Source organism: Giraffa tippelskirchi, chromosome 1 (assembly GCF_054371585.1).
Source record: "Giraffa tippelskirchi isolate mGirTip1 chromosome 1, T2T-mGirTip1v1.2.pri, whole genome shotgun sequence".
In the NCBI taxonomy this organism is placed as follows: domain Eukaryota; kingdom Metazoa; phylum Chordata; class Mammalia; order Artiodactyla; family Giraffidae; genus Giraffa; species Giraffa tippelskirchi.
In genome coordinates this window covers 89,708,686-89,730,078 of record NC_137275.1, presented here as the reverse complement: position 1 = coordinate 89,730,078, position 21,393 = coordinate 89,708,686, and the positions used below count along the sequence as shown (strand labels likewise).

The 21,393-nt window shown below is 40.0% G+C and overlaps 3 long non-coding RNA genes across 3 annotated transcripts in view; 1 reads left to right on the top strand and 2 right to left on the bottom strand.

The window, feature by feature from the left end:
• Nucleotides 1-363: 363 nt before the first annotated feature.
• LOC145503769 (uncharacterized) overlaps nucleotides 364-21,393 on the bottom strand; it is a 63,510-nt gene continuing 42,480 nt past the window's right edge. Inside the window, exons 6-7 of the long non-coding RNA XR_014051737.1 lie at nucleotides 14,748-14,841; nucleotides 364-2,338 (exon numbers count right to left, since the gene is read on the bottom strand). This is a non-coding gene — a long non-coding RNA (uncharacterized LOC145503769). The remainder of the gene's footprint in view (nucleotides 2,339-14,747; nucleotides 14,842-21,393) is intronic.
• LOC145503770 (uncharacterized) lies at nucleotides 9,050-12,936 on the bottom strand. The gene is made up of 3 exons (XR_014051741.1): nucleotides 12,863-12,936; nucleotides 12,172-12,266; nucleotides 9,050-11,292 (listed from the first exon to the last, which is right to left on the bottom strand). It is a non-coding gene; the product is annotated as an uncharacterized LOC145503770 (long non-coding RNA).
• LOC145503766 (uncharacterized) lies at nucleotides 9,614-19,480 on the top strand. Its single transcript, XR_014051734.1, has 5 exons — nucleotides 9,614-9,690; nucleotides 11,390-11,484; nucleotides 12,745-12,840; nucleotides 12,935-12,987; nucleotides 16,818-19,480. It is a non-coding gene; the product is annotated as an uncharacterized LOC145503766 (long non-coding RNA).

The window sequence follows — 21,393 nt, the reverse complement described above, 5'->3', positions numbered from 1 at the left end:
CATAAAGCATCCTCTACCATGGTATGTAGCTTTATCACCACTGGATCTTCTGGGTCTTGTGACCCAAATGGTGGGGAGGCTTGCTTCATAGTCTGGACCTATTGCTAAGTCCTCTCCTGCTCTGAGCCCTCTCAGAATTTTCAGTCCTCTTCAGTACTGTGATATGGGTCAGAATAATATTCTCAAATGTGGTATATGATGACTCTAAAATCCAAAGCCTACTATATTTTAATTTTCCCATAAAATATGCAATGAAAAAAGGGATTTGTGTGCAATGCAAGTTGTTTGTTTGGGAGATAAACAGAGGAAATCATGGAAAGAGAATGGGAAATGAAATAAGAAATGAAGGAAGCCAATAAAGGATTTATTTTCTTATTTTCTTTTTTTAAAAATAGCTTTATTGAGCTGTAATTTATGTGTCACAAAATTTACCCATTTAAGTGTATAATTCAAAAGAGTGTTTCTTTTGTAGTTAAAGAGTTGTGTTACATCACTATAAGCTAATTTTAGAACTTTTGCATTATTGCAAGAGACATTTGATCCCCATCAGCATTCATTTACCATTCCTTACATTCCTCTGTCCACTGCCTTACACAGTCTTAGGCAACAACTCATTGACATTCTGTCTCTACAGATTTGATCACTATGGGCATTTTATGTGAGTGGAATCATGCAATATTTGATCTGATGTTACTGGCTTCTTTCATTTAGTGCAATGTGTTCAAGGGTCATCAAAATTGTATTAACAGCATATATCAGAATTTCATTTCTCTTTTTTTGGCCAAATAATATTGTATTGTATGCTACATACTGTTTATCCAGTTACTAGTGGATGGATGTTTGAATCGTTTGCATTCCTGGCTAGTATTAATAATACTCCAGAAATATTTATGTGGGCATGTATTTTCATTTTATATGTATCCATATGTAGAAGTGAATTATGTAGTAACTCTATTTTGACATTAAACAGTTAACTCCCAAATTATTTTCCAAAGTAGTTATATTCCCACAACAAAGTATGAGGGTTATGATTTCTCCACATTCTTGCCAATATTTGATATTGTCTTACATCTTGATTTTAGATCCTAGTAAATGTGAAATGATATTTTATTGTGGTTTTGGTTTGCATTTTCCTAATGACTAGAGATAATATGCATCATTTCATGAATGGCCATTCATGTATATTTTATGAAGAAATGTCTATGTAAAAACTTTTGTTCATTTTAAAATTTGGTTATTTTTTTCTTTACTACTGAATTGTGTTTTCAAATACATTCTAGATAAAAGTAGTCTCTTATCAGATACATAATATGCAAATTTTTTCTATTCTGTAGGTTATTGTATTAGCCATGGTTCCCCAGAGAAAGAATACACATATTGAGAAAAAATATATATAGATTGATAGAGAGAAGAGATATTTTAAGGATTAGTTCACACATTGTGGGGGCAAGTCTGAAATCTGTAGGCAGGTTGGCAGGCTGAAGATTCTGGTAGGAGTTGATGTTGTAGTCTTTCACATGTTGCTGTATGAAGGCAAGTCTGGAGGCAGAATACTTCCTTTTCCAGGGAACTCAGTCTTTTCTCTTAAGGTCTTCAACTGACTGGCTAAGACCCACCTACATTATGGAGAGTAATGTGTTCAAAGTCTACTGATTTAAAATGCTCTCACAGCAACGTGTAGATTGGTGTTTGACCAAATAATAGAGCACCGTACCCTAGCAAAATTGGAACATAAAATTAACAGTCAAAATTGTCTTATCATTTTCTTGATGATGACATTTGAAAAACAAAAGTTTTAAAAATAAAGTTGAATTTATTATTTTTTTCCTTTTATCACTTGCATTCTCTTATCACATGCATGTCATCTCTAAGAAGTTGCCTTACCCAAGGTTATGAAGATCTACTCGTGTTTTTTTAATAAGTGTTTTATAGTTGAGCTCTTTAGATTTATAACCAATTTTGAGTTAATTTTTATGTGTGGTATGAGGAAAGGGTCCAAATCCATTCTTTTACATGGGGATCATCAGTTGTCCCGGCACTATTGTTGAAAAGACTGCTCTTTCCCTATTGAATTTTCTTGGGACCCTCGGTGAGAATCAACTGAGTATATTGTGATTTTCCAGTGTGGAGGCTGACAGCAGTTATCTGCTCACCAGCCTTTGATTTTTTTCTGTAGGCAGATGGCCATCTGTGTCATTCCCAGGAACACCATGGTCAAGGTACTCTGATTGCCATTCAGGATTTGATGCCTATTATGGTAATCCATCCTAAAGGAAATCAGTCCTGAATATTCATTGGAAGGACTGATGCTGAGCTGAAGCTCCAATGCTTTGGCCACCTGCACAAAAAAGCAGACTCATTTGAAAAGACCCTGATGCTGGGAAAGATTGAAGGTGGGAGGAGAAGGTGACAACAGAGGATGAGATGGTTGGATGGCATCTCTGACTCAATGGACATGAGTTTGAGTAAATTCCGGGAGCTGGTGATGGACAGGGAGGCCTGGCATGCTGCAGTCCACAGGGTCACAAAGAGTCAGACATGACTGAGCGACTGAACTGAACTGATGGTAATCACTTTACTTTGCTTCTGACTACTAACTGCAACAACTTGGTCTCTGATTTTTAGGAATTCTATCATCCCCATCAGCAAAATGGAAATACACTACTGTGGCATTAATTCCTACTATTTACACAGGCATACAGAGAAGAATTAGCACTGAAATTCTCAAAGATACGAGAGACTCTTACAAAAATTTGATTCTTCGCTATCTTAGTAAAGGGTATATCCTCTGGGCTGTCCTGCAGAACATGGTTAGGGGGTTTTCTTTCCCTCTTTCCTGAGCCTTCTAAATCCTTTTACAGTACTCTGCCATGGCAGTTCCATTATCCCTACCCTTCATAGGCCATAATTGTGACTAAGCTTCAAGAAGGCATCCCAGTTCTGTGTTAGAACTGGGTTCCTGTGTTCTTGCCAAGATATTAAATCCTGAGTCATGGAAGAGTACTTCAGTATCAACAAATCTCCCTTATTCAGGTTTAATATACTGCTTCCCCATCTTAACCCCCACAATCCTTTCCCACACATATTCTTCCAAGTCCTGTCAAAACAGATAAGCTAGTACTGTTGTCGTTGTTGTTTAATCACTAAGTTGTGTCTGACTCTTTGCAACTCCATGGACTATAGCCATGGCCAAATTTAGACTTAAATTGAAGAAAGTAGGGAAAGCCACTAGACCATTAAGGTATGATCTATTTCATATCCCTTATGATTATACAGTGGAAGTGACAAACAGTTTCAAGGGATTAGATCTGATAGACAAAGTGCCTGAAGAACTATGGTTGGAGGTTGATGACATTGTACAGGAGGCAGTGATCAAGACCATCTCCAAGAAGAAGAAATGCAAAAAGGCAAAATGGTTGTCTGAGAAGGCCTTACTAATAGCTGAAAAAAGAAAAGATGCAAAGGAGAAAAGGAAAGATATACCCATCTGAATGCAGAGGTTCAAAGAATAGCAAGGAGAGATAAGAAAACCTTCCTCAGTGATCAATGCAAAGAAATAGAGGAAAACAATAGAATGGGAAAGATTAGAGATCTCTTCAAGAAAATTAGAGATACCTAGGGAAAATTTCATGCAAAGACGGGCACAATAAAGGACAGAAAGTGTATGGACCTAACAGAAGCAGAAGGTGTTAAGAAGAGGTGGCAAGAGTACACAAAAGATCTATACAAAAAAGATCTTCATGATCCAGATAACCACAATGGTGTGATCACTCACCTAAAGCCAGACATCCTGGAATGTGAAGTCAAGTGGGCCTAAGGAAGCATCACTACGAACAAAGCTAGGGGAGGTGATGGAATTCCAGTTGAGCTATTTCAAATCCTAAAAGATGATGCTGTGAAAGTGCTATACTCACTATGCCAGCAAATTTGGAAAACTCAGCAGTGGCCACAAGACTGGAAAAGTTCAGTTTTCATTCCAATCACAAAGAAAGGCAATGTCAAAGAATGTTCAACTAACACACAATTGCACTCATCTCACACACTAGCAAAGTAATGCTCAAAATTCTCCAAGTGAGACTTCAACAGTACATGAACTGAGAACTTCCACATGTACAAGCTGGATTTAGAAAAGGCAAAGGAACCAGAGATCAAATTGCCAACATCCGTTGGATCACAGAAAAAGCAAGAGAATTCCAGAAAGACATCTACTTCTGCTTTATTGACTATGCCAAAGCCTTTGACTATGTGGATCACAACAAACCGTGGAAAATTCTTAAAGAGATGGAAATACCAGATCACCTTATCTGCCTTCTGAGAAATCTGTATGCAGGTCAAGAAGCAACAGAACCAGAGATGGAACAACAGACTGGTTCCAAATTGGGAAAGAAATACGTCAAGGCTGTATATTTTCACCCTGCTTATTTAACTTCTGTGCAGAGTGCATCATGCAAAATGCCAGGTTGGATGAAGCACAAGCTGGAATTGCCAGGAGAAATATCAATAACCTCAGATATGCAGATGACACCACCCTTATGGCAGAAAGCAAAGAGGAACTAAAGGGCCTCTTGATGAAAGTAAAAGAGGAAAGTGAAAAAGCTGGCTTAAAACTCAACATTCAGAAAGTGGAGACAATGGCATCCAGTCCCATCACTTCTTGGCAGATAGATGGGGAAACAATGGAAACAGTGACAGACTTTATTTTCTTGGGCTCCAAGATCACTACAGATGGTGACTGCAGCCATGAAATTAAAAGACACTTGCTCCTTGAAAGAAAAGCTATGACAAACCTCAGTTCAGTTCAGTTCAGTCGCTCAGTCGTGTCAGACTCTCTGCGACCCCATGAACCACAGCACGCCAGGCTTCCCTGTCCATCACCAACTCCCGGAGTTTACCCAAACCCATGTCCATCAAGTCGGTGATGTCATCCAACCATCTCATCCTCTGTCATCCCCTTCTCCTCCTGCCCTCAATCTTTCCCAGCAGCAGGGTCTTTTCCAATGAGTCAACTCTTTGCATGAGGTGGCCAGAGTACTGGAGTTTCAGCTTCAACATCAGTGCTTCCAATGAACACCCAGGACTGATCTCCTTCAGGATGGACTGGTTGGATCTCCTTGTAGTCCAAGGGACTCTCAAGAGTCTTCTCCAACACCACAGTTCAAAAACATCAATTCTGCGGTGCTCAGCTTTCTTCACAATCCAACTCTCACATCCATACATGACCACTGGAAAAACCATAGCCTTGACTAGATGGACCTTTGTTGGCAAAGTATTGTCTCTGCTTTTAAATATGCTATCTAGGTTGGTCATAACCTTCTTTCCAAGGAGTAGGCGTCTTTTAATTTCATGGCTGCAATCACCATCAGCAGTGATTTTGGAGCCCCCAAAAATAAAGTCTGACATTGTTTCCACTGTTTCCCCATCTATTTGCCATGAAGTAATGGGACCAGATGTCATGATCTTAGTTTTCTGAACATTGAGCTTTAAGCCAACATTTTCACTCTCCTCTTTCACTTTCATCAAGAGGCTCTTTAGTTCTTCTTCACTTTCTGCCACAAGGGTGGTGTCATCTGCATATCTGAGGTTATTGGTATTTCTCCCGACAATCTTGATTCCAGCTTGTGTTTCTTCCAGCTCAGCATTTCTCATGATGTACTCTGCATATAAGTTAAATAAGCAGGGTGATGATATACAGCCTTGACGTACTCCTTTTCCTGTTTGGAACCAGTCTGTTGTTCCATGTCCAGTTCTAACTGTTGCTTCCTGACCTGCATACAGGTTTCTCAAGAGACAGGTCAGATGGTCTGGTATTCCCATCTCTTTCAGAATTTTCCACAATTTATTGTGATCCACACAGTCAAAGGCTTTGGCATAGTCAATAAAGCAGAAATAGATGTTTTTCTGGAACTCTCTTGCTTTTTCGATGATCCAGCGGATGTTGGCAATTTGATCTCTGGTTCCTTTGCCTTTTCTAAAACCAGCTTGAACATCTGGAAGTTCTCAGTTCATGTACTGTTGAAGCCTCACTTGGAGAATTTTGAGCATTACTTTGCTAGTGTGTGAGATGAGTGCAATTGTGCGGTAGTTTGAGCATTCTTTGGCATTGCCTTTCTTTGGGATTGGAATGAAAACTTACCTTTTCCAGTCCTGTGGCCACTGCTGAGTTTTCCAGATTTGCTGGCGTGTCGAGTGCAGCACTTTCACAGCATCATCTTTTAGGATTTGAAATAGCTCAACTGGAATTCCATCACCTCCCCTAGCTTTGTTCGTAGTGATGCTTTCTAAGGCCCACTTGACTTCACATTCCAGGATGTCTGGCTCCAGGTGAGTGATCACACCATCGTGATTATCTGGGTCGTGAAGATCTTTTTTGTACAGTTCTTCTGTGTATTCTTATTTAAAAGCAGAGACATTACTTTGCTGACAAAGGTCCGTCTAGTCAAAGCTATGGTTTTCCCAGTAGTCATGTATGGATGTGAGAGTTGGAGTATAAAGAAAGCTGAGAGCCAAAGAATTGATACTTTTGAAGTGTGGTGTTGGTGAAGACTTGAGAGTCTCTTGGACTGCAAGGAGTTCCAACCAGTCCGTCCTAAAGGAAATCAGTCCTGTACATTCATTGGAAGGACTGATGCTGAAGCTGAAACTCCATTACTTTGGCCACCTGATGTGAAGAACTGACTTATTTGAAAAGACCCTGATGCTGGAAAAGTTTGAAGGCAGGAGGAGAATGGGATGACAGAGGATAAGATGGTTGGATCTCATCACTGACTCGAATGACATGAGTTTGAGCATGCTCCAGGAGTTGGTGATGGACAGGGATACCTGGCATGCTGCAGTCCATAGGGTCACAAAGAGTCAGACATGACTGAGTGACTGAACTGAACTGGATTATAGCCTGTCAGGCTCCTCTGTCCATGGGATTTCCCAGGCAAGAATACTGGAGTAGGTTGCCATTTCCTTCTCCAGGGGATCTTCCTGAACCAGGAATTGAATCTGCATCTCTTGGATTGGCAGGCAAATTCTTTACCACTGAGCCACCAAGGAAGCCTTAATAAGCTAGTACTACATTTTGGTTAAAAAAAAAAAAAGCTATTTTCTTCTGGAGCAGGGAGTATATTTCCCTATTCAGTGAATACTGGGTCATGACCTTAGTTGTTAGTTTGTGCATTGTAAGGGGAGACTATGATGGGTCTTAAGGAGGCAACATCATCTTTCTAGGAATCTGCCTCATGTGAGATCTTTACAAGATATTCAGGTAAGGGACAGTCTGTTTTTCTAGCAGAAGGGAGCGAGCTGCTTCAGGCAGTCTGAAGGTTCCAGAAGAACTTGGTGCTTCAATCTTCTTAAATGAATCGACCCAAATATCTTCATATCAGGTCTCACGATTCCACTATTTTTCTATTATGGCTGTCTCTTCAGCTTGGGAGATCTCTCAACATTGTACATCCAGTCTTTTCATAAGGTTTATTTCTTTGGCCTGACTTTCAACGTAGACTACCATCTGATTATAAGAGAGAAGGTCTTTTTGAACCTTCCTATGGAAGCTTTCTGATCTTCCAGTGTGCACTGAGTTGATAGCTGATGTGATTCTGCTATTTGATTTCTACTCCATTCTCTCAAGCCTTTTATGACATCTAACAAAAAACTTTCAGTTCCACAATACTGGTAATTACCACCGGCCCATATCATTCATGCAATTCTTTTCCTTTCCCCTGTATTTCATCACATTCACTATGGGTGAGAGTCTCAGTAATTGAATGCTACATCATGCTGGGTCTTATCATATCCTGCTCCCACCAGTGATTATAATACTGGTATCATCTAAATGGAGATGGTCTCGCCATAGAGTCTCATGTTGAGAGTCTGCTTCCCAGGACCATTCTTGGTACCAAATACCTTTGGGTTTTGCTAAAAGCAATGCCTGAGATAAGAACCTGGGTGTGGGTAGTTTATTTGGGTAGTAATCCTACCCAAATTCAGGTAAGAAGAATGGGATGGTGAAGAAGGAAGAGACAATGTCAGGGGACTTTATTCAGATCAGTACTCTGGGCAACAAGTGATTTTTGAGAAGAACAAAGAATGCTTCCAAGAATTAGTCATCTGAAGGGTGAGAGTCTGGAGCTTTTATCTACTAACTCCCCCACTGTGGGCTGCCCAACTCCTGCGGTATTAGAGAAGGTCCTGGGGGCAGAATACAGAAAGACATGCAGCAGCAGGCACTTGTGGTGGGAGTCTGGCAGCAGGAGCTGGGTTAGAACGGTTCATAATAATCATGGCTACAGTCAAGATGGGGAGGTGAAGATGTAAGGACTTAGGGAGGAAGTCTAGGCTAGAGATACAGATGTGAAAATTATGTAGAGGTGATGTTGAAGGCATAAGAACAAATAAACAAATAAGATTATCAAAGAAGAGGTGGAGAACACAAAAGAACATCTATTTTTAAGAAGATGGGAGAAGAGGATTCAGGAAAGAACTCTAAGAATTGATGTGATTTAAAAGTTAGAAAGTGTTTACTTAACTCTTTATTCTCTACTTGAAGAATATTAAAAATTTTATAATTGCTGCCTTAAAAAAAAGAACTGTTCTGAGATGTCAGAGAATCAGGAGAACATGTTATCATGGCAAAGAAGAGAAATTTCTCAAAGGAGAGGTTGGTCAACATCTAGAAATACTGTATAGAAATCTAATAAGACAAGAACTTTAAAATATCCACTGTGTTTGTCAATAAGCAGGTCATTTTGATCATTTTCTTTGTAAGTTTCGGTAAGGTAGTAAGGGCAGATGCCAGATTACAGTGGGTTGATAACTCAGATGAGAGGGACTAGATATCATAAAATGGCAACATTTTCAAGGTGATTCACTGAGAAATACAGGAGAGATGCACTATTCAGGAATGACAGGGAAGTGAGAGATTCTTTCTTAGGTAGGTGTTCAGTTTTCAAAGCTACATATTCGCCAACTCAAAGATTTCTTTTCTTTCTTAAACTAGTTCAGTTGACTAATTTTTGTTGAGGAGTTAGTTCTTTAGCCAGTTAATAGGAGATGCAGCTGCTTTAAGGAAATACCATCCCTTTATTTATCTCACCACTTCCTCTTACAAAAGGAAAGACTTGAGTTACAACTGGGTTGTGTTCTACTGTAACCACCACAATTCAAGTGAGGGCTGGGGTTGTCCGGAGCCTGGAAACAGGAGGAAAAAGTGATTAAAATAAACACAAAGCTTGTTTACGTAGTCACAGGAAACTTCCCACGATCTATTAAAATGGAAACAAAGAGATCAAATTTGAGAAAGGGACGCAAAATTTCTCTTAGTCCATGGAGGCCAATGTTCTTTACAGTAAAAAGCCCTGCAAAAGAAAATTTGCCAAATACACTACTGTTTTCTCTGGCTGCCAGCTTTCCAGCATCCGGTCACATTATTGCACTGATTTTCCCCCTTATTACAGGCAGGCGGGAGCTTGCAATTCCCTGCTGAAGCAGAGGGCATCCGTGCAGATGCCTGTCCTAAGCGATTGCAGTGTGACTCACACGGTGAGCTTGGGAATCTTGGGAGTTGAACTGAGGACAAAATGGGAGGGATTTCCCTTCGAAGGGCTGGTCTCTGGGTCTCTTTACACGCCTTGCGCTTCATGGAAGCTTACTGCTTGGCTGCTGAGTGCCTCCCGGAGAAAGATTATGAGGCTTATGGGGAAAGTTAGTACTTGTTGCTTTTTTTTCTTCCTTAACCAACTTCCTTGACTTTGTGCTTTACTCTGCTCTTACTGTTGTTTTTTCCTAAAGTTTCCCAACTTAATATATGAGTTTATGAGAAATTTTATAGCTTAGATTGATGATGATGATATTACTACTTAGAATTTGTAGAGCAATTGCTATCATGAATTTCAAAGAACTATGCGGTTCTTAATCTCTGGAACACTTGTTAGGAGATATTAGGAGGTATTATTAGAATCGAGACTGACATCCAATTGCAGGAAGATCTGGGAGGCAACTCCCCCCCCTTCCTCCTTTCTCTCTTCCTTCCCTTTCTCCCTTTCTGCCCTTCCTTTCTTCTCCGTGCTTCCTCTTAATACTACCATGTCTGCCCTAATAGCCTGCTTTTCTCACAGGACTATCATGAGATGAAACAACACATAGGAAACTATTTTAAATTTCATAATGTCCTATGGTATTGTTTTGTGATTATGACAATCACCACTTGCTATTTTTGGAATGAAGATCAAAGATGATACCACTGATGGGAACATAGTAATTGACATATGAGTATTTCTTTCTTTTACCCTGCACATGACACTGAAGTAGTAGTAGTAGTAGTGGGCTTGTCACATTATTTTTTAACTAATTGTTGATAATAGTCATGTTTGTCTCAATTCTACCTGCATTAGGCCTTGTGTGTATGTGTATATATCTATATCTGTCTATCTATACCTATTACAGATTTTTAGGATTATTAATCATAAATCACGTTGGTTTCCTCAAATTATTTGCTGATTTGTTGATGCTACAACTTTTTGTAGAGTGACTGTGACCTTCTTTCTTGGTCTCATCTTTCCCTAACAATTCTCAGCGTACTTCCAAAAAGATCATTTCCTGTCTTGTTTCTAACAGAATGAATGGGCTGTGTCTGTTTCTCTCAGGTCAGAACTATGAGAACAGTCCTGAAGCTTTCCTCAGTTTCTGAGATCATAGTAGCTGCTTTTCACCTATTTCTGAGCATTCAATGAGGAAGGTAATAGTGCTTCAGTACATGATACAATATTCTTTCAGGATATCAGGTCCCATCAGATAATAGATACAAAGCTGATCCAGCTAATTTCCAATAGGGCTTCTGGAATTTTCTGGGATTTCTGTGTGGACATCAGAATATCCATGATAGCTCACATATCAGGATCGTATGGAAGGTTGGCTCCCCTTATCAGGTAGACATTGACTGTTGGCCTGTTGTTCTTAGTTCCAGGTCTGCCCTGAGCTGAGACACTTGCTTCTTGCTTCCTAGATATTAATGAGTTGGCTAAATCTTTAAATGGGAGAGAAAAATAAAAATGAAGCAGAACATTTTTCTCATGAGGTCTCTTTGACTCCTCTAGGTAGTTCAGTTTTCCCTAGGTTGACAGGATGGGATTTTCTTCCAGATCTCCTTTTATTCTCTCCCACCCCATAAGAATATAATAACACACCAAAAGTATCACATTCCAGGTGCCCAATCTTAGCACAAGTGTCTGCAGGATGTCCAACCTTCTTCGGGGACCAAGCACTACAAGAACCTGTTGACTCTCCAATGGGGACAATGCCTGTAGACTGAAATGGAAAAGATGATCTGCATGACCTCTAGGGCTTTACAGATTTGTGATTGTCTAATAAGAAGATTATTTCTCCTGACTGTACCCTTCCACAGCATGACAGACTGTACCTGGAAGTACTGCTAGATGTCATGGGTGTAACAAAGAAGTTAATTTGTTAACTGTGGGTACCACTTTGGATTGCTCCCCAGTAAGTATGCTCTGGCTCTGCAATCTCACTGGCTACTGAATTTTCTCAGTGGAATATGTTTTCTTTGACATGGAAATTTAAAAATCCTTTTGGAACAGAAGAGTTGCTCCTTGTTGATGTTAGAGAGAAAAACAGAAAAGAGACTCTTCCCAATTGGAGGAAGTACATGACACTTCCCATGGGCCTCTATCACCCCCTCTTCCTCTACAGATCAGCTCAAGGTCTTATTGTCAATCACTTTCTGCTCAGTGTTGTATAGATCATAATATCATCTTTAAAAAGGCCTTAAAGCATTTACAGTTACAAATGCTAGATAATTTTATTAAACTGGAACCTAACTAGGGTCCTCTTGGCTAGCCAACAGAATTTTATTCAAGAGGTTTTAGTTCATTGCTGAAGTAATGTTACGTGAAGATTATCAACCTTTAAATAATATTCCATTCATGATTTAAATTTAGTTCAAGACCAGTGAGTGTTCAAAATGAGACATAGAGCTATAGTCTTTAATTCTAGGAGAGTTGCTGCAGATGCTAATTTAACTTTATGGAGAAAGACAATGGTCCATGGCAAACTAAGCAGAGCATTTGGGAGGCCATTGGTATTCTGGGCGAACACTTCCTAATTAAGCAGTACACTTCCCTCTCCTCCTCTCAAGCCCAGTGTTGTTGTTTGTGATAGAAAACTTACCATTTGTTATTGTGTTCATTTTCCTCCAAGTTTCTGGATTTTTATTTCTGCTAGCAAATTTTGAAATTTATCTAATTTGCTGGAGATCTCTTCCCCTAAGGGGGATAATAAACTTGAATTAAAAATGAACTTTTGCTTCTTGGAAATATAGAAATCTTTTCCTTTTATGGACATATGACAGAAGAAGTTTGCTTTAATTTTCTTTTTGTGCAGTTTCCCAGATTATTCTCAGGGATGCACCAAGAGTTCTGAGGGAGGGAAAGCAGAATGCAAGCACAGGCACGTGTTGCCATTTCAAAGCATCAAGAGAACCCTATTAATATAGTAGAAACTGAACTCTTAGAGAACTCACCCCATCCGAGGTGCCATTCTTAATTTCTTTTTTTATTCTGGCTCTCTTTCCCTTGTCCCACACTTTTCCCTACTTCATATTTCTTTGAACCTGCTCAAGGTCATATCTTATAAATGATTATCTAGATTTAGGAAATCCTTGCTTATTGATGACTAAGGGGTGTGATCAGAAATGGTTAGTGATTCTCAAGGAGTTAAGTGAAGCATTTGAACTGTTCACAGTTCTTTTCATGGAGAGGGCAAGGATGATGGAGATAGCACAGTGAATGGAAGAATATGCAGCCATCTTTCCCCAGAAGTTCCCATGGCAGAAGGAAGGTAAGTGATATTTTCCACAGACCAGTTATACTGCAGTCAAGTCTTCTTTACTTTTTGCGGTCTCATATTTTTCCTTCCTGTTTCTTTACTCAAGTGTAGATTTCCTATTGATGAAAGGACACAGATTAATTCATCAGGAGACCAATAGTGAGTATTCTGACTTGTAAAAGTTTGGCTTAAGACCAATGATGTGCTGGAGAGGGAGAGATGAAGATGGCAGAGTAAGAGGACGTGGAGCTCACCTCCCTCCATGAACACATCAAAAATACACCTGCATGTGAAACACTTCTCAGAGAAAACTAACTGGAAACTGACAGAAGGACTCTTGTACAACCAAGACGGTAAGACAGATACACACGTAATAAAGTAGGACAGGAAGAAAAGCATCAGGTTGAGACCTGCAGCCCTGAGAGGGAACAAGAGGAAAAGGGAGATTGCACGGATGGACACTTGCCCTGGGGAGTGAGTGGATCTGGTCACAGACTGGGTGTCACAGTCTTTGAGTCCTATGAGTAGGAGACAAACCCCTTTGGCTGCCTGGAGAACTGCTGGCACAGATAGAAAGGCAGGAGAAGACTAGACCCCCACTTGTGAGGAGAGCACAGGTGTGGTGTGTCCCCAGGAAGGTGGAGAGAGGTCTGTCCTAGCTGCTACCCCCTTGCTGCATTCCCCAGGTGGAACTGAGTGAACACCCTGGCACTGCTCACTCTGTACCACAGCTTGCCACTGGATCTAGGCATCCTGGACCTAGAAAAAGACCTGATCTAGGAATGCAATGGCAACCTGAGGCCCTGGGGTGTAGCTCAGGTGGAGTGGTGGTGGCCACTGTTGGTGCTTACTCAGGTTGCCACCCAGAAGCAGCCCAGAGTTCTGACCGCAGTACAGCTGCTGGAATTCCCACAACAGCCTTGCCGTGTGCCCTAACCCAAGATGAGGGAACACTGAGCCCCCACTCTCTCCACACTGCAACCTAGCACTAGATCTGGGGTGGCCATGACAAAGACAGGATGTGACCGTGAACTGTGTCACAGTTGCCTACACAGACAAAGCATTGGACTTCTGTAAGCACATGAGCTCCACTTGCTTCAGCACTCCCCCCCGTGAGGGCAAAGGTCCCAGAGCAGGGAGAAGGAAACACACACACTTAAAGGGAACAGAGCTACCTTGAGCCCAACCCTCAGAGCTTCTGATTCAGCAATCTGAGAGCAGATCCTGCTCCTGACAAGGCAGTAATGCCAACTGAGCAGAGAGGAAATCCCATCTCACACTCCGGGTAAGCTCTAGCTCCACCATAATCAGCCATATCCTCTGCTAACGCATCTTGAGGAAAGATGTGACTGGAAACTTATCAGGTCCAGCTTTCCTGCCAAAGGCATTGGGCATATGCAGCCTGCATAAGGATGCTCTCACATAAGAACACCTCTTTGTGACCACAATAGGAAATCGTTTCATCTGAATTCATAGAGACAGAGCAAGTTAAGTAAAATAAGATGGCAGAGGAACTATTTTCCACTGAAAGAGCAAGAGAGGGGAGAACAAGATGGCAGAGGAGTAGGTGGATGTGGAGTACACCTCTCTCCACGGATATATCAGGAATACACCTTCAGACACAGAAGTGCGTGCAGAACACCAGCTGAGAGTGGACAGGAGTATCTGACCAGTGGAAAAGAATATATAGAACCACGCAAAACTTGGTAGGATGAAGGAACTAGGGGGAAAGACAGGAGTGTTAGTAGGACTGGACCTGCTCTCGGTGGGTGGGGGAACTGAAGCAGGGGGTCGGATCTGCACATTGGGGCAATGGTCTGAGTCAGAGGAGAAACATTTAAGGCTGAGAGTGAAACAGCTGACCTATGGCAGCCTAAATGGAATGAGAATCAGACAGACCTTGCTGCAGCCATACGTACCCCGGACAGGAACGCTGGTCCCCTGGAAGGCGCAGTAGCTGGGAGCTGGAGTTTGGGGATTGTGGAGCAATCACAGGGCAAGGGCTGCTGTTGACTGCAGAGAGACAGATTGAGAGAATGTGAGGGAGGAGATCATGGTGGGAAATGCCAGTGGAAGAAAGCCGGGCAGCCATGGAAGCAAGGTGATACTGCTGAGTCACACTCAGCGGGTGGAGCCATCACCGTAGCCTCCCTCTCCCCACAAGCCAGCATCTGCAGCTGAACAATAGAGAGGTTCGCCTGTCAGGCGCCTGAGGCACTGAACTACAGAGTAGGACCCCACCCAAGGTGCTCCTTTAAGTGACTGATGAACCAAACCACAGAGAAGGACCCCAGGCAAGGGAGCCCTCTAAGTGTACGAATGGGGGGAGCTATGGAGAAAGACTGGTCAAAGAGGCCTTCTGATCGACAGCTACAAGAGGCTCGAAAAAAGACTCTGATAGGGCCATAACTTCTGTGGCAGAGGCAGTCTGTGTCCCTGCACACTTGGAGCTGCCATGGTCCCCGCAAGCCAGGCAGCTGCGCCACCTTCATGCTCAACTCTCACTGGGGCAGAGCTGCCACAGGCAAAAAAGTATTGCATCTATGCGCACAGTGTCACTTCGGTCGTGTCTGACTCTTTGTGATCCTGTGGACTGTGGGCTGCCAGGCTTCTCTGTCAGGGACGGGGGTTCTCCAGGCAAGAATACTGGAGCGTACTGGCCAATACTGGCTGCCATACCCTTCTGGAGCACTATATTTCCTGCTGCCCTAGCCGCCAACCCCCTGAGTACCTGATGCTGCCAGAACTCCTGCGACCCAAGTAGCTGCACCACCGCGACACCTGGCCTTCACAGGGGCAAACCCAAGTCCTCCAGGGCAGCCTCAGGAGCAAACCTCAGTGGACGACCCACATGCAGAGGTGGAAGTAAAACCACAATTGAAACCCAAGGGCAGTGTGGCTAAGGAACAATACCCAAAACCTTCCCACCAGCTATACAAGCTGCAAATTAAATCCATACAATAAACAAGGCAGACTCTGTGTCTATGGAATATATAAAAGGCCAATGAGAGCTCCCACAAAAGAAAACGCACTAGTTCTGATAGCTATGGACATTGGAGGCAAGAACACACAGGAGTAGGACCAGATCAGAATCTGAGCTGCCCCCACAGCAGGTCCAGAGATCAGCACAGTGTTGGAGGGCATCCTAGGATGATGAAGTGGACTGTGACTCTCAGCAAGGGAAAGGATTCTGACAGCAGTGACTCAAGAAAAACATGTATTATTCTTATTTTTTTGACTTGTTTTGTAGATTCTTTTGGATTTTTTCTTTTTCCTCTTTTTCCGTTTTTTCCACCTCTGTTGTAGTTGTCAATTTTATTGGCACTAAGAAATCCAGTTAAGCTTTTGAGCTTTTTTTTCCCCCTCAGTCACACTTTTTATTGTTGTTATAAGCCTCTGCCTCTACATTGGGCTTTTGCAGTTGTGTATCCCCCCCTCCCCCCCGCTTTTTTTCTTTACTCTTTTTTATTTTTAATTAAGAAAAATCTAAACCTATTATTATTTTTCTACATTTATTCCTTTGTTTGCTGTTCCTACTGTTCTTCTCCCCTTGCAGTTAATCTTTAATGTATATAAATCTTCTTCATCTACCTCTATTTAATTTGCATATCTATTCTTTCTTTCTTTCCTTTCCTCTCAACATATTTGTTAGTTTTGTTTTCATTGCATTATTCACCATTTGGCACCTTGCTTTAGTTTTGTTTTCCAGTTTGCGCTTTAGTTAGTTTTGTTCTTAACTGGTAAATACAATTTTTGATTTCCTTTGTTTGCCAGGTCAATCTACTGCACTTTATTTTTGTTGGACTGTTCTGACTTTGTTCATGGGTGTATATCTATATGTGTATATTCCATTATTTTAATTATTATTTGCCTGATTTTGTAACTGTCACTTGTCTGGGGTTCATCTTTGGTTTCTCATTTTTGGATATTTCTATTAATCTCACTTAATGCCATAACAAACCATGTGTGGAATCTTCGTTCCTATCCAGAGATCAAGCCCTGAGCCTTTGGAGTGGGAGCACTGATTCCAAGACCTTAGCAAGAGATCTAACCTGAGGGAGTATCAAGTAGCAAGAATTCACACAAAGTAAACCACTTGAATACAAGACCTGGTATCACCCAACCACCAGTAGCATCCTGTGTGGGATACCTCATCTAAACAACAAACAAAACAAAAATACAAACCCAATCATCAGCAGACAGGATTACCACCTCACTCAGCCTTGCCCATCAGAGGAAAAACAAACAAACAAAAACGCAGCACAAATCTCACCCTATAGGAATCTTACACAAACCACTGAACCAACCTTAGGAGGGCAGAAACCAAAAAGAAGAAAGAATTCCATCTATTTCAAAGGAATAATTCAACTTTCCTTGAAGCCTGGGAAAAGGAGACCTCAAACACAATAAGTTAAAAAAAATAATGAAAAGGCATAGAAACATTACACAAATGAAGGAACAAACTAGAAACACAGAAGTCCAAATAAATGAAGAGAGAATAGGCAAACTACCTGAAAAATAATTCAGAATAATGATAGTAAAAATGATAAAAAAAAAAACATTGAAAACAAAATGGAAAAAATGCAAGAATCAATTAACAAACCTAGAACAATTAAAGAATAAACATACAGACACAAAGAATACAATTACTGAAATGAAAAATACTCTACAAGGAATCAATAGCAGAATATCAGAAGCAAAAGAAAGAATCAGTGAGCTGGAAGATAAATGGTGAAAATAACTTCTGAGGAGCAAAATAAAGTAAAAAGAATGAAAAAAACTGAGGGCAGTATCAGAGACCTCTGGGACAATATCAAATGCACCAACATTTGAATTATAGGGGTCCCAGAAGATGACTGTTGAGCATTACTTTACTAGCGTGTGAGATGAGTGCAATTGTGCAGTAGTTTGAACATTCTTTGGCATTGCCTTTCTTTGGGATTGGAATGGAAACTGACCATTACCAGTCCTGTGGCCACTGCTGAGTTTTCCAACTTTGCTAACGTATTGAGTGCAGCACTTTCAGAGCATCATCTTTGAGGATTTGAAATAGCTCAACTGGAATTCCATCACCTCCACTAGCTTTGTTTGTAGTGATGCTTCCTAAGGCTCACTTGACTTCACATTCCAGGATGTCTGGCTCTAGGTGAGTGTGAGTGATCACACCATCATGATTATCTGGGTTGTGAAGACCTTTTCTGTACAGTTCTTCTATATATTCTTGCCACCTCTTATTATATCTTCTGCTTCTGTCAGATCATACCATTTCTGTCCTTTATTGAGCCCATCTTTGCATGAAATGTTCCCTTGGTATCTCTAATTTTCTTGAAGAGATCTCTAGTCTTTCCCACTCTATTGTTTTCCTCTATTTCTTTGCATGGATCGCAGAGGAAGTCTTTCTTATCTCTTCTTGTTATTGTTTGGAACTCTGCATTCAAATGGGTATATCTTTCCTTTTCTCCTTTGCTTTTTGTTTCTCTTCTTTTCACAGCTATTTGTAACGCCTCCTCAGACAGCCATTTTGCTTTTTTGCATTGCTTTTTCTTGGGGATGGTCTTGATTCCAGTCTCCTGTACAATGTCATGAACCTCTGTCCATAGTTCATCAGGCACTCTGTCTATCAGATCTAGTCCCTTAAATCTATTTCTTACTTCCACTGTATAGTCATAAGGGATTTGATTTAGGTCATACCTGAATGGTCTAGTGGTTTAGCCCACTTTCTTCAATTTAAGTCTGAATTTGGCAATAAGGAGTTCATGATCTGAGCCACAGTCAGCTCCCAGTCTTGTGTTTGCTGACTGTATAGAGCTTCTCCATCTTTGGCTGCAAAAAATATAATCAATTTGATTTCAGTGTTGACTATCTGGTGACTTCCATGTGTAGAGTCTTCTCTTGTGTTGTTGGAAGAGGGTGTTTGCTATGACCAGTGCGTTTTCTTGGCAGAACTCTATTTGCTTTTGCCCTGCTTCATTCTGTATTCCGAGGCCAAATTTGTCTGTTATCTCACATGCTAGTAAAGTAATGCTCAAAATTCTACAAGCCAGGCTTCAGCAATACGTGAACCGTGAACTTCCAGATGTTCAAGCTAGTTTTAGAAAAGGCAGAGGAGCCAGAGATCAAATTACCAACATCCGCTGGATCAACGAAAAAGCAAGAGAGTTCCAGAAAAACATCTCTTTCTGCTTTATTGACTATGCCAAAGCCTTTGACTGTGTGGATCACAATAAACTGGGGACAATTCTAAAAGAGGTGGGAATACCAGACCACCTGACCTGTCTCTTGAGAAACCTGTGTGCAGGTCAGGAAGCAACAGTTAGAACTGGACATGGAACAACAGACTGGTTCCAAACAGGAAAAGGAGTACGTCAAGGCTGTATATTGTCACCCTGCTTATTTAACTTATATGCAGATAGAAACTTACACTACCATATGTAAAACAGCCAACGGGAATTTGCTGCATGCTTCAGGAAACTCAAACAGGGGCTCTGTATCAACCTAGAGGGGTGGGTTGGGGAAGGAGATGGGAGGCAGGTTCAAAAGGGAGGGGATATATGTATACCTATGGCTGATTCATGTTGAGGTTTGAGAGAAAACAGCAAAATTCTGTAAAGCAATTATCCTTCAATAAAAAATAAATAAAATTTTTAAAAAAGAGCTAGAGAATATTCCCAGAAAAAAAAATGATGAAATAAAAGCAATTTTGCCAAGGAATTCAAGATATTGGTAATAGAAATGCCACCTGAATTAGGGAAGAGAATTGATCTCAACACAAATCATTTTAACATGTAACTAGAAAATATAAAGATGATCCAATAAAAATCAGGTAATTCAATATCTAAGATAAAAATATGCTAGAAGCAATGAATAACTAAATTACACACAAAAAAGCACATAAGTGATCAGGAAGATAGAATAATGGAAATCATCCAATGAGAACAACAGATAGAAAGGCAATTAAAAAAAAAGAGAGTGCAACATATGAAGTCTCTGGGATAACATTACAAATGTTAAATAAGCTGATAAGGGATCAGATAAGCTGTTATAAGGTCTCAAAGTGAGTACAAAGAAAAAAGAAAAAAATTTTTAAAGCACTATTGACTACAATAAACAGTAAAGGAATAAGATGGAAGATGCAAAATATGACATCAAAGACACAAAATGTGGTAGAAGGAAGAAAAAAATGTAGATTGTTTAGCATGTATTTGAACTTAAATGACTATCAGTTTAAGTCAAATAGATATAATTACGGGTCAACATATGTAAACCCAACAGTAACCACAAATCAAAAACCTACAACAGATACACAAAAACCAAAAAGAAAGGAATCTAAGAATACTACTAAAGAAAATCATCAAAGTACAATGCGAGAAACAAAAAGAAAAAGAAATGGACAGTAAATAACTACAAAAACAATGGAAAACCAATAATAAAATGGCAATATGTACATACCTATCAGTAATTAGTGTAAATGTCAATGAACTAAATGATCAAAAGGCATTATCTGACTGGATAAAAAACCAGGACCTTCAATAAGCCTCCTATAAGAAAATCACTTTGGGGCTAAAGACACACACAGATAGAGCAGATAGAAAAATATATTTCAAACAGAAATGATAAAATAGTGAGGTTAGTTATACTCATATCAACAAAATATATTTTAAAACAGAGACTATAATAAAAGATGAAGGGTATTATATAATGATAAAGTGACCAATGCAAGAAGAAAATATTACACTCATTAACCTATGTGCCTGCAATATAGGAGCACCTAAATATAAGACAAATACTAACAGACATAAAGAGAGAAACTGACAGTAATATTATAAAATAATAGTAGGGAATTTTAACACCCCACTGACATAACAAATTCTAAACCAATGTGTCTTTTTTTTATCAATTATTAATTACTACTGCTATTATTATCCTCTATCTCTCATCCTCTTCTTTTACGAATGTATGTATACATCCAGTGATATGCTGGAAAACTATTTTTAAAAAGCTTTAAAAAAATGAAAAATTCCTGATTTTCATCATTGCCAATTTCCATGTAAGTTCTTACACAGTGGGTGATTTCAAAATACCAAAGACTTAATGCTTAGATTGTGAAATTCCTGACTATTTTATAATCCGTCCTCTCAAGCTGGTAAAAAAGTGTTCCAACACTTAAATGTCGTAAGAGTTTATTTCCAGGGATGTCTGTATTGATCTCAAGATTTTGTTTACAAACATTGAAACGACAAGTTGTAATTTTTAGATTCTGTGTAAGTGATCTTTTTTCTCTTTTGAGTAAAAACCTATGGGTAAGTGTTTTCTATTTCTATTTGAATAATTTTACCTCTCAGTTTACAAAAAAAAAAAAAGAAAAAAATTTTATATTACCCAACTCATCTGACATTTCTTAGAAAGTCTTATTAACATAGAGTTTTGAACTTAGAACTTATATTTTTAGAAATTGGACTATTGGTCTGTCTTTTAATATTTAGCTTTGTAATTTTGGTCAAATCACTAATCAAGGATAATGAGATATATCTCAAAGGACAGCTGTGAGGTATGTGAAAGGAGCTT